This window comes from Musca vetustissima, unplaced genomic scaffold (genome assembly GCF_032173495.1).
Source record: "Musca vetustissima isolate MV318-11 ecotype Yass unplaced genomic scaffold, APGP_CSIRO_Mvet_v1 utg65482, whole genome shotgun sequence".
NCBI classification, from domain to species: Eukaryota; Metazoa; Arthropoda; class Insecta; order Diptera; family Muscidae; genus Musca; species Musca vetustissima.
Genome location: NW_026874591.1, coordinates 790 through 15888, shown reverse-complemented (window position 1 = coordinate 15888; position 15099 = coordinate 790).

Below are 15099 nucleotides of genomic sequence, written 5' to 3'. Positions count from 1 at the left end.
TTGGTCAAAAATCGGCGATTTTCCAAAAATATTTTTTCAAAGGTCCACCATTTTGTTCAAAGGTCCACCTTAAATGTTCATCGAGCAGCACACGCCACCAAAAATAAAAATCCCAATGCCGACAAATCTGAGCGCCTCTCAATAGCAGCAGTAGTGGCAGAAGATTTTTTTCCTTTACCAAACCGAAAAAATGACTTTCAATTATTAGCTAATGACAGTTTAATTATTTCATGGAATTTTAAATGCCTCACTGCTGGCAACCAATCCAGCCTATCAGCCAGACAGACGTACGTAAAAGCTAATCGCCTGGCTAAAAAAATTCGCCCGATAAATTCATAAAAATTAACATTAAATTAATGAGGTCATTAACAATGACGAAGAAAACATTTGAACAAATCGTTTCTCATAAATTATCAAGAGATTTATCAGCAGCAAAAGGATAAAGGATAAATAGTCAAGTTCAAATACGAGTTCAAATCACACGCAAAGTCAACACACAATGTGAATGGAGTGGTGGTGAGGGACGATGAAAAGAAGGTTTTAATCTCAAATCTAGACAAATGTCATTTATTAGGCGAACTATTAATCATGTAGCCGTTCGTTGTTGGAAATGAACATGGATGATATAATTTAATTTCTTCCAAATGTCCTTTAAAAACCCAAGATTCCAGCTACAAACGTTTATGAAAAATATTCTAAAGAAGTGAAAGCGTAGATAAGTACGACCCAGAGTTACTTTTTATATATATTAAGAATTTACAAAGTAGTTAATCCAACAAACAAAATTTCATACAGATTTACTATTTTTATGGACACCAGTTAGGAAAGATCAAAAGTCAGACGGGACCGACTATATGATACCCTTCACCACAAGAGGTGAAAATAGGTACAATATTCAATGGAATCTTACTTACTTAGCTGGCTTGTTACAGAACGGTTGTTCCATAAGCCGAGCTTAAAAAAGATTTCTAAGCGCGTCGGTCTTGTGCGCAAGTCCACCAATTTGGAAGACCACGTTCCAAGATGTTGTTTTCTACTTGGTCTATCCATCTAATTCGTGGCATTCCCCTTCTACGGGAACCATCAGTAGGCTCATTTTTATATGCCTCTTGAGCTGGGGCATTTTCATTCATCCACACAACATGGCCTAGCCACTGTAGTCTCTGCAGCACAAAACGACTGACTATGTCGATGTCCGCGTATAAAATGTAAAGCTCGCGGTTCATTCGACGCCGATATTCACCGTCGACGCAGATCGGCCCGTAGATCTTTCGGAGTAATTTTCTCTCAAACACCGCAAGTACACATGCTTCTGATCCATATAATAGCACGGGTAGTATCAGCGTCTTGTAAAGTGTGAGTTTGGACTGGCGGGAGTTGGCCTTGTTTCTAAACTGCTTACTTAGACCATAGTAGCAACTGTTGGCCATCACAATCCTTCTCCGAATTTCAAAACTAATGTCATTCGTTTTATTTATGGCAGTACTAAGGTATAGAAAATCTTTGACTAGCTTGAAGCTGTAGTTCTCAAGTTGGTCCGAGTCTACTGGATGTCTTGCGCGTTGATACCATCAGCTTGGTCTTCTCGCCGTTTACTGCCAGACCCACTTTGGCAGACTCCTTTTCAATTTGTTCAAAGGTGGCTGTTACCGCTCTCAATGTTCGACCCATTATGTCGATGTCATCGGCGTAGGCGAGTAACATGTGTTGTTTGGTGTACAGAGTGTCATTTCTGTTCACCTTTGCGTCTCGTATGACCTTTTCCAGTAGGATGTTAAAAATATCACACGACAAACTGTCACCTTGTCTGAATCCTCGTTCGGTATTGAAGGGCTCCGATAGGTCCTTTCCTACTTTAACTGCCGACCTTGTGCCACTTAAAGTTATCCTGCATAGCAGTATTAATTTTGCAGGAATGTCGAACGCAAACATGGCTTTAAACACCTCTGAACGGATAGGGCTCTCGAATGCGGCTTTATAGTCGACAAATAGGTGGTATGCGTCGATGTGTTTTTCGTGGGTCTTTTCCAGGATTTGGGGCAGGGTGAAAATCTTGTCAATGGTGGATTTGTAAGGTTGGCACATATCTCGTCTTGTCTGCTTTTTTGTGCACGGGACACAGGATGCTGAGGTTTCAATCATTGGGCATGCATTCATCTAGCCAAATTGTGCTAATCAGCTGGTGCATGCTCCTTACCAGCATCTGACCACCAGTCAGCTGGTAGCCCATCGGCTTAACTGCTATTCTGACCTCATCTTGGCTATGTGGTATACATTCTATACCGTCATCTCTTATTGGTTCTGGGGTATCTTCTTCATCGGCACTACTTGATGCCAGAAGCTTTTCAAAATGCTCCTTTCAGATCCTCAACACGCTGTCTGTATCTGTCACCAGGTTTAGTTCTTCATCTCTACAGGAGGATGTGCCTGCACCAAAGTCTTCGGTTTGGTGTTTTACTCGTTGGTAGAATTTCCGGAGTTCATTCTGACTCCTGTACATCTCGATTTGCTCACGCTCACGTTACTCTTGTTCTTTCTTCTTTTTTCTGAAAACACGTTTCTCCTCTCTCCTTTTCTCCCGATAGTTCTCCATCGCATTACGTGTTGCTACTGTCTGCAGGGTTGCCCTATACGCTGCGTTTTTCACATCAGTAGCATTACGACACTCCTGACCGTACCATGGATTTCTTGGTGGCGGTTTTTGGTACCCAATTGTTTTTTTGCAGCAGTTTGGAATCGGGCGAAATTAAATTTGTAATCTACACAGATATTTGACCCAATAAAAACCACACACATTCCATTCTGAAATCTATGAAAATGGCATGTCAATCGGGCAGACTTGGATTTCCTGGAGTACCATTTGTATGAAATCGAGCAAAATTTCTGTATGGGAGTTGAACCGATTTCAACACAATTTGATGCATCATTTAAATAAAGTCGAACGAAAATATATATGGGAGCTATATCTAAATCTGAACCAATTTCAACAAAACTTCGCATACGTTTATACCTTGGGAGTTTGGTGCGCCATTTACATTATATCTGAATGTGACCCTATTTCAACAATTCAATTTCAACAAGACATCAAACTGTACTAAATTCAGTACGCTGTGCAAAATTTTGTCTCAATCGGGCAAATCTTGGGAAACCAGAAGAAAAAAAAAATAAATAAAAATAGAACCAGAAGAAAAAATATATGGGAGCTGAATCTGAACCGAGTTTCTCCAATTTCGATTGGGTTCAACCTTGGGCCAAATAAGTGCTAAGTGACTTGTGCTAAATTTCATCCAAATCGTATCATAAATGCGACCAGTACTTTGTTCACAAGAATACCTGGACAGACGGATGGATATGCATAAATCAACTCAGAAAGTCATTCTATGCATATTCTCATCAAGAAACATGTATCTATCTCGATATTTGAAGTTTCTCATGGGTATAAAAAACACATTTTGAATACTGCATATACTAGTCCCCAAAATCCCGAAAAATTAGAGCCTTTTCGGTTGGATAATGAGGCTGAACTTGAATAGATTTTGCAATACCAAACGTCCTAGGAATAATAGAAATATAAGGAAAAAAATCGAAGCTCTATCAAAAATATTGCCTGCTTTCACTGCCAACTTTGGGAATATACCAGAATAAGTTGTCGTACATCTCATCTTCAGATATAATGTAGGTTTGATAAATGATCACGATGTGCAGTCAATGGCTCAAATCGGTTATTCCATTCGCCTCAAATTAAATATGCGTTTTCTAAATCGACCATCTTCATAGTTTAAATCAAATAAAAAAAAACTCCTAACGTTCGTTATTCGAATTAAATTTTTTCATAATTTTCACTCTTTGTTTGAGAATGAGGTACAAGAGGAAGTTAACCGATGGGTACTATCATTGGACTAGAGTTCGGACATTCAATTCGCATAATATTGGATTTATAAACATTGCTAGTTTTTAAACTTTGTGGGGAAGGTACCAGAATGATTAGACCGACGGATCACACTTTCAGACATAATCTTAGCTTGGTAAAAATATTAGTTATGAAATTGATATATTCCGTTCATGCAAAGTTTGGATGAAATTCCATATTTCGTTCGCTTCATATGAGTTTTAAAAATTTTTAAAATTGTGACCCTTTGTGGGATAGGTATTAGAAGAAGTGGGCCAATAAGTCTCATCTTCCTATTTTGCAAACTTTGGTTCAAATGAGATACTTGATTTATAGCAACATTTTGACAGTTGAAAGGAACGTTTCCTAAAATGGATTTGGTAAAAAAAACGTTGTCCTCTAATTGGAGATTTCGACGACATACATGTTTGACCATTAGCCCAAAGGGCAAAAAAATAATATGGCGACATTTACCACCATTTTTTCTTCATGTTTGGGTATAAAAAACGTTGGGTTTCAAATTCTGTTTTTACGGCGAATGAATCATCAGTGACATGCGAGACCTCGCATCGCCATGCTGCAGAACTGTTTGTACTTATTTCGAATTTCTCCAAAGACCAATCAAAATTGAGCGTCCTCCGTTGCATAAGCGGAACAGTTCGCCACATTGCCAGTTTTGCCGAAGAAACAGTACTTCTTCCACGGACGACATTTGTTGCGGAACTTGGAAGTATGTCAAAACATGGACTCATTTTTCATGGATAAGTTGTTCATGCATCAATGACCAGGAATACCGAAATACAGCACAACTGCGATTTGGGAAAGGAGCACAGGACCATCAAAATATATAAAATAGTTCAAAACACTGACCTATTTGCAAAATTTTACATATATTTTTCGGCGGATTTCGCCACAAATCCTCAAAAGTTCTATTAACTTTTTCCTTGGGATATTGGGAGTCATTTATCACTCCACTAAAAAACTAAGATAACTGATGAGGATTTGTTGCGAAATCCGAAACTATAGTCTTCTCTGCCTTCCCAATGTGGATGACCATAACCCACTTTAAAAATAAAAATCTTGTTGTTTTTATTTTTTTTTTACCTACAAATAAATGTCACACTGAATCTGAATATTTACCTAGGCGAATATTTTCAGCAAATATGTGTTCTATCCTTTTAAAATACGTGCACTCCGAATTTTCTAATTTTATAATACCATGGCTATGTTGGCAAACATCCTAAGAATCGTAAATTTTCAAACAAGTATTTATCTATCTATACTAATAAAAGAGTAAAGTGATTGACTGACTGACTGATTTAACGATTCACCAACGCCCAGACGAAACTGCTGAAGCTAGAATCAATCCAAAGGTGAATCTTGGTCCAAAGGTGACAGACAAGGCTGGGTTTTTGGAAATTCGTACTAGAACGGTACGAAAAGTACTAAAAAGTACTAAATGTGAAACCATTTGTATTTGGCGAACCGGTAGAGCTAGAACTCTGAAATTTGAAATGGTGGTCTCTAATGGAGTGTAGGATAGGTGTAACAAAGGGTTTTTGAAAATTCGAACTATTACTATCCGAAATGTACGAAAATGTACTAAATTTGGTACAATTCTGTAGCATGTGAATGGATTGAGCTAAAAACTTGAAATTTGGAATGCAAATTAAGGTTGAGAATTAGGGTCGATATGAGGAGAGTTTGGAAAGCGTGTACTCATGTGTACGAAAAGTACTATATGGTACTATATTTGGTATTTAACTTGGAGATACAAATCGAACTGGAATTTTGGAATTTGAAATTAAACGTACCGTCGGAGTGTAGGATTGGGATATGACGTAGTTTTAGAAATTTGTTGCTTGTGTGTACGAAAAGTACTAAATCGTACTATAATAGGTACAGTTTGGATTTGGGTGAACCTATAGAGCGGGAACAATGAAATTTGAAGTTAGGCTCACTGTAGAGGTGTGGGATTGGGGTCAGGATTCAGTTTAAGAAAATAATACTTATGTGTACTAAACGGTACTAAATTTGATACAATTTGAATTTTAGGAGAAACAATAGAGCTAGAATCATGAAATTTGGAGTCAGGATCACGGTTGAGGTGTAAGATTGAGATATGTAGGAATTTTTGGAAATTAGTACTAATGTGTACTAAATTTGGTACAATTTGAATTCTGGGTAAAGCGATAGAGTTGGAATCTCGAAATTTTGATTTAGGATCACTGTAGAGGTGTAGGATTGGGGTATGTAGGGAGGTTTGGAAATTTGTAACACTATGTACTACATTTAGTACGATTTGATTTGTGGGTAAACCATGTGTGCTAAATGGAAAATTTGGTTTTGGGTGAACCTTTAGAGCTCAAATTATGAAATTTGGTACTAAATGGTACTTAAATTTAATTTATGGTCGATATTAATGTATGGATTGTTTTTCTTCTGACATATGCAGTTTGGTGTGAAAATAAAATAATATGTTAATACATGTTTAAATATTTCCTACATTCGCTAACGAAGTTGCGGGCATATGCTAGTTATTTAATAAATATGTAGTCCCCTTCGAAGTAATTCCCCTTAGAAATAATACACTAATATCTGCATTTTTGCTAATCCAATTCGTATAGTTGCCAATAGCTGTTGTTTCGATATTTATTTTATTTATGTTTTTCGCTTTCAAATGATATTGATATAAAATAGGGTTTATTGCCGGAAAATCCTCATGCGTCTCCAGCGAATATTTTATTTATTAAATGAAATATATTAACGTGTTTGGCATATCATTATTTATTTATGGTAAATATTTCTGACGAATCCGATAGTTATTCATAATCCACAGGGAAATTTATTTGTGTACTTAGATATAATGGTTTCTGAAAGGGATCAGATAAAAGTGGAAAAGGACAAAGAAAACAAGCGTATATCGATTGCTTGTATTTGAGGACCCTAATGTTTTTTTTAGAATATGCATAAAATAGAAATACAATGAGTATAATTACAAAATGGTCTAAAAAAATATTTCATAATCGATCTGAAAGGTTTTCACTCCCAAAGGGAGTTTTTCATTCTCCCTATTTTGAGCTCCATTTTGATGTATTTATTAACATATTTTAATGCAATTTTTCACCATGTATAAAAAAGAAATCAATGTTGACCACCCAAACCAATATAGAAAAACACAGGTTGCAGTGGTTTTAAGAACAAAAATATTTGCATTCTCCCATCCCATCCATTACCATTTGCCACAACAACAACACTTCAGATGGCTGTGTGTTTGTTCAACCTAATTGAATTCCATTAACTATGAACGTATACTTAATATAAATAGATTTAGAATAACATAAATATCACTCAACCGCAACAATGCACCTTTTCATCGAATCCACCACCATGTTTATAGATGTATGGATGGATGCTACGACCAACACACAGAAACAAAACTCCTAGTTTTTTGGGGTCAGTCCTTCAGTCCATCTCTCTCTATGCATCGATTGCATTTCTAATTTTAAAATTAACTTTCAATGTCGACATAAAATTACTGAAAATAGACTGGATCACAATAACAACAGAACAGCAGGTAATGTGATCTGTGTGCGGGTGTATTATTTTTAACATTGTGTGTGTGTGTGTGGGTGGATTGTTTGTGCAGTTTTAACTTTATCGTTACTGATTTGATGCTGCATCTATTTTTATTTCATTATTTGCCTTTGTTTTTATCTTCTTTTTATTTATTTACTATACCACAATGCCAAAGTTTATAGCAGCAAATGACCAGCTCTCGTTCTTCTCTCGTTCGTTCGTTCATCTGTTTTAATTTAACTTTTGCAATATTTGTACATGGAAAGTTCATTTGAGGTTTCTTGTTTTTTTCTTCCAGATTTGTTTCTTCGATTCGATTTCGTTTTCTATTTTAAACGAGTGTAAGAAGACAAAACAAAGGTAAACACACAGAAACTACTCAATGAAGGATGTAAAACTTTTGTTTCCTTTGCTGGAGTTCAAGAAGTTCTTTTTATCTTCACCTTAATGAATTGTTTGAATGTACTTTTGCCCTTTTGCCGGGTATTAATTGTATGAAAGAGTGGCAAAGAAGGGAAAGAGAGTATTTCAACTTGACTTTTTGAATCTTTCGATTGAAATTAAAATTGAAAAATGTTTATGTACGAATATCTTCTTGGCATTTGATGTGTAGCTGTTAGAAATGGCAATAATGGAATTGATGGTATGTGTGTGTGAGTGTGTGCGTATGTTTAATGGATGCTACTAACTAATCAATTATAAAAGTTTGAAATTGTAAAAATACAAGTAGAACATAATGCTGGGAAGAATGAAGTCATTTCAATCCTGATACATTATTTTGAAAGGTTTTAATGCAGGACTTTTGAATTTTAAATAAACAGACAAAATCTTTGGCGATTTTCCAATTCGTTTATAAATCGGTCCATGTAGGCAAAGTCATGTATATGTTTATATAGATTAGATAGAACCAGATATAGTTCTTAATGAATTTGCTACTAGAAGAGCGGTGACGTAAGGGAGCCAAGCACCGGCTCTGAGTGGCTTTAACATGCTGAAGCCCAGGCTTATCTTGGTCCTTCTTTCATCTCAACGAAACCCCCTCCTCCAACCCGGCAAACGTACCATGATTTGCGAATCTGCAATTGGAATGTGCGCACGTTGTACAGAACAGGCACAGTTTTCGCCTTGGCGCATATACTCACTAAGTACAAAACCTATATTATTGCCTTACAGGAAATGCGACGGAAAGGGTCTGGCGTAAGTAAATCAGATGATTATAGCTGCCATGACTGCGGATTTAAGGTTAATAGGAGAATAAAAGACCTCGTCTTCAGATTCACTCCAGTAAATGAGCGAATTGCTATAATCCGTATAAAAGCGAAGTTCTTCTATATCAGTCTTATTTGTGCCCATGCTCCGACATAAGACAAAGATGAACTAGAAACAGCATATGACCGCTGTCCTGGTCATGACATTAAAATTCTTCTAGAAGATTTTAATGAAAAAAAAATCGGAAGGGATTATATTTTTGGTCCCACCGTCGGAAAATTCAGCCTCCATGAAGAAACATCCAACAACGGCATGAGGTTGATTGACTTCCCGGCAGCAAAAGATATAGAAGTTAGCAGCACCAGATTCAAGCATATCGATATACACAAGGTCATATGGAATTCTTCTGATCAAGTAACGAGAAATCAAATTGATCATGTTGTGATAGACGGAAGGCATTCGCCCAGTGTTTTAAACGTTCGATCGATATGTCGTGGCAGCCAAGGTTCGCACCCGCCTTAATGTAGTGGCAAAGTTGCGATCTAATGTAACACGGAAACTCGACGTCGAAAAGCTGCAAACACAACATATAGTAGAAGCCCATTGTGTAAAAGCAATAGGGCTGCTACAACAACAACAACATAGTAGAAGCCTACTCCGCTCAACATACCCACTTGGTTTGACGAAAACTCTCCTTGTCCCGATAATAATATAGAAGCGCAATGGCAAAGAATTGCTCATACCCTACAAGCTGCAGCAAAAGCAAAACTTGGGTAACGAAAACCACCATCAAGAAACCAGTGGTACGATCAAGAGTGACGTAATGCTACTGAGACGAAAAAAGCAGCGTATAGGGCAACACATAATGCGATCGTAAATTATCGGGAGAAAAGGAGGGAGGAGAAACGAATTTTTAGAAAAAAGAAGAACAAGAAAAAACGTGAGCGTGAGCAAATTGAGATGTACAGGAATCAGAATGGAGTCTGGAAATTTTACCAACGAGTAAAGCACCAAACCGAAGATGAAGATGGAAACCTGGTGACAGCTAAGCTTTTCGTAACAAATAGTAATGGTGAAGAAGACACCCCAGAATCAATCAGAGATGACGGTATAGAGCGTATACCACTTAGCTAAGATGTTAGAATAGCAATTAATCGGCTGAAGAATAATAAAGCAGCAAGTGCCGATAGGTTACCAGCCGAACTATTCAAGACTGGTGGTCAGATGCTGGTCAGGAGCATGCAACATCTGATTAGTATAATTTGACTAGAAGAATGAATGCCTTGCCATCGCATATAAAGTGCTATCCAGCGTACTGTGTGAGCGACTAAAGCCAATTGTCAATGACATTATTGGATCATACTAATGCGGCTTCAGACCTGGCAAATGCACCATTGACCCACGATAAGCACATTCACCTATTCGTCGACTATAAAGCCGCATTCTACAGCCCTATCCGTTCAGAGGTATTTAAAGCCATGCCTGCGTTCGGCACTCCTGCAAAATTAATTCGGATATGCTGCTGAGTTACACAAGGTCAGCAGTTTAAGTCGGAAAGGACCTCTCGGAGCCCTTTAATACCGAACGAGGAATCTGACAAGTTGAGTTTGCAGTGTGACCTGTTTAACATCATGTTGGATAAGGTCATACGAGAGGCAAAGGTGGACAGAAATGACAAACAGCATATCGTTGGCTAAAATGCAAAAAGGCGTAACTAACAAAAGCATAATTGTGTAGGAGAAGCAAAAAACTGTTTTGAATGACACCTATAAACATGTTATGTGAAATGAAAAAGTATGCCCGGCAGTGTGATATTGCATATGACGAATATTAGACTATAATTTTTTTAACAAATTTAGTTATTTAGTTAATTGGCAGTTACAACAATTAAGTAAAAACGTGAATTTTTTGTTAGTTACGCCTTTTTGCATTTATCAAATAAACCCACTTGTAGTTACGTCTGTTTTTGTTAATAGAAGCTCCTTTTTTGACCGCGGACGTGAAAAACTTTGTCAACACATGTAGTTTATTGACATTCACAATATTCATTCAAAAAGTTAATTTTCAATTTTTTGTTAGTTACGCCTTTTTGCATTTTAGCTGACGATATGTCACATGCCTACGCCAACGACATCGAATAATGGGCCGGGCATTGCGAGCGGTAACATCAACCTTTGATCGAATTGAAAAGGAGGCTGGAAGTAAATGACAGCATTGTGGGTAGTTCGGTTCAGATTGAGACTTAGCTCCCTCCCACACATTTTGTGTAAATGGTGCATTAAAGCCCCTGTATTTCTTTTGATTTGCACGCAGTTTGGCATAGCGTACTGAATTGAGTCTACAATAACGCGTGCTAAGTTTCGTAAAAATCGGGGTTCAGATTTCGATATAGCTCCCATATACATTTTCGACCAATTTTATGTAAATGCTGCACTAAAGACATAAAATATTTCTCCGATAGCGATAGCTCTTTGCACAGGGTACATTATGGAGTGTAGAATGACGAGTATTAAGTTTTTTTAATTGATTGATTTAAATATATCTCATATATATTCTGCCATAAAAGTTGCACCAAATACTTATCAGCGTATCCAATTGAGCCTAGAATGATGCTGTGTTCACAGTGAATCAGATTTAAATATAGCTATTATGTATATTGTGCACTGAATAAGCAAAGTTTGTCCGTTTGTGAGATGAAATTTTGAACAACGTGCTGTGCTCTAGAATGCCGAAAGGCTTGTGTCCAGTTTTATTCAAATCGGTCTAGATTTATTCGTATAACTCTCATACATACTTTTCTTTGATTTCATACAAATAGTAGTAAGATCCTAAGCCTGTTTGAATTGAATGGATTTTAAGAGATCGATTCATATATCTATATATTAATCACATATTACATTTCAACAAGCTTCCAGAAGCGTATTAAAATGGCATTTGTTATGCTTGGTTTAAATCAGTTTGTGGTACCACTATATGGGGGCTGTTATTTCAACTATTTTCATTAATTTCAAATTATAATTTATTTTTGTATTTAATCTAATATATTTTCCTTTGAGCCACTGTTTTCTAAGCCTAATACCTCACAGCATTATAACAGTTTAATAACATATCTATCAATGTTAATTATTATTCAACTACCATTTGAGAGAAACATGTATAATGTATTTACTCCAGAGTTGAACAGAACTAAATTGAGAGTAAGTATGTGGGAGCTTAACAGTCATCAAAAATGACTGACGAAAGGGCTAAAAAGAGAATTCGTGTTTAGTGATTTACTCACTCACATCTCATTTGCATATTCCATAATTTCCAACACTCTTTATGTTTAATGAGTGCAGCCACAACCACGGCTTAAGTCTTGCTTAAAGTGTTTTGTTGTTGCCGTCAGCCGGCTACAGTTATACCTATTCGCACACGACAATGCTACAATACATTATGTATTGGTTGTGCGTGCAGGCTTCACTGTAGGGTTGGCTTAGTTGTTATTTATGGAATGGGTATGCATGCAATAATTAATGGAAATATAAAGAGGTTCATTTAAACAAACTCTCTATATTCTGTCTTATTACATTTGGATCGTCAACAGCATAACAACTAGATAAGTATTGAAAACCCATAGTCAGTCAATGTTGTCTTGCTTTGTTGCATTGCTGTTAACTGTATTGAATAGTGTTTAATACATTTTATTATTTTTATTTAATAAAATAATTAAATATTTTCTATTAAAAATACTTTTTTATGTTTTCGAACTTTACGTACAGGGGCTACCGTAAAAAATTGACCGATATGTCACATTTTCAATACCAAACATCGTAGAATTAATATAAGTTCAGAATTTCTATCTTTCATATTGCGAGCTTTAGTTTTTTAACAGGAGTGTAGTTACGTCCTTTTGTATTAATAACCAGTAAGGAAAGTAGTAAAGTCGGACTGGGCCGACTATATGAAACCCCCTTCACCACTTCGAATATATTCTACATATGGGAATCCTCAATTGTCTTTTAAAATTTCATTAAAACAATTGATTTGATATTTATGAATAAATGAACCGAATAACATCAATCCATACACATGCTTTTCTGCAACCTATGCTCACATTTCAATGAGACAAATTTGTGTAAATCGATTTATAGCACACTTGATGCACACCATTCGGTAATATCAATCACATGAATGATTTCCACGAAACTTAGCACACATCATTCTAGACTAAATTTAGTACGCTATGCCAAATTTCGTGCAAATCGAAAGATATATAGGAACTTTAGATCACCATTTAAATTAAATCGGACGAAAATATATATGGGAGCAATATCTAAATCTGAACCGATTTTCACGAAATTTAACACACATCATTCTAGACCTAATTCAGTACGCTATGCAAAATTTCGTGAAAATCGAAAGATATATAGGTACTTTGGTGCACCATTTACCTTAAATCGGAAAAAAATATTTATGGGAGCAATATCTAAATCTGAACCGATTTTTTGGAAATTTAACGCACACCATTCTAGATAAAATTCAGTACGGTATCCCAAATTTCGTGCAAATCGAAAGATATATAGGGACTTTGGTGTTCCACGAAACTTAGCACACATCATTCCAGACGTAACTCAGTACGTTATACCAAATTTCGTGCAAATCGAAAGATATATAGGGACTTTATTTCACTATTTACATTAAATCGGACGAAAATATATATGGGGGATAATTAAAATCGGAACTGATTTTCACGACACTTAACACACGTCATTCTAGACTTAATTCACATCATTGTAGACTTAATTTAGTACGCTATGCCAAATTTCGTGCAAATCGAATATTTGGGAACATTGGCGCATCATTTACCTTAAATCGGACGAAATTATATATGGGAGCTATATCTAAATCTGAATCGATTTTCAGGAAAATTAACACACAACAATCTAGACTTAAGTCAGTGCGCTATGTCAAATTTCGTGCAAATCGAAAGAAAAGTAGAGGCTTTGGTACACCATTTATATAAAATCGGACGAAAAATATATATGGGAGCTATATCTGAACCGATTTACACGAAACTTAACACACATCATTCTAGACTTAATTCAGTACGCTATGCTAAATTTCGTGCAAATCGAAAGATATATATGGACACTTTGGTACACCATTTACATTAAATCGGACGAAAAAATATATGGGAGCTATATCTAAATCTGGACCGATTTCCACGAAACTTCACGTACATCATTCTAGGCCTAATTCTGTACGCTATGCCAAATTTCATCCAAATCGGATCATAAATGCGACCTGGTACTTTGTTCACAAGAATACATGGCCGGACAAACATGCAAAAAACGATTCAGAAAGTGATTAACGTTCATATTCGGGATTTAAAAAACCGTTTTTAAAAATGTTTCAAGATTTTTCTATAATCATTAATATATTACAAATATTTTGGTAAGCGTGGATAGAACTGTTATATGAGGCTTTACTATTAGCACCCATAAAATATAATCAAAGAGGAAATACAACATCGTTCAGGGCATTGCCACCTTTGTTACGATTCGCACTGATCTGAATACCTACCAATAAAAACACACATTCGTATAAACATATACTCATTCAACTTTGAAAAAAAATCCAGACGAAATACTTAATATTTGCTGTGCACAACAAATATATATGTAGCGTCCACAGGTGATCATATCTATCGTATTCATGGTCCACTCGCTCGCTCGCCATACCAACAACAATCAGTGTTTACATACAATTTCGTATAACAAAAGTTTTTTAAAAAATTGTAGCTCCGAAGATACCTTTCGGAATCGGTCGAAATTTGGCATACCATTTGAGAATATCCTATTCTCGATGTATACAAAAATTGGAGGGAATATCCACATTAGATTCTGAGAATTTCGGAATTTTCTGCCTCTCCCTCAATTCTAAAGCGATTTTTGTAATTCAAACGAAATCCGATTCTATGCACGTCCACCAATCGATTGGTCAAGATGTCACCTGAAACTGACGTCATTTTCATACAGAATTATTTTTGACAAAAATCTTTTAAATTTGCATTGCATTGTTTATAAACAATCCAAATCAAATTGCAAAATATTAACAAAACCGAGCGAGCGGTTGGAATTGTTGATTGCGGAGAGCCGTATCAGCACATGCTGGTTAGGCAACTTTCCATCTTTCTCTCTCTCACATACAAAATGATCTCTTTCTCGTCTTCAGCTGTTCGACACAAACAAACTGCATGCATACACATTTGAAACACAACAAAAGACTTGGAGATACAAAGCTTTTGTTCTCTCTCAACGAACCTCAAAGTAGACAGTGTCATTGTCATAATGCTTGGAAACAGATCAGTTGGAAAGAAACGAAAACTACGAAGATCCTACAGAAATATATAACGACAATTATGGATAGGTGTATTATAT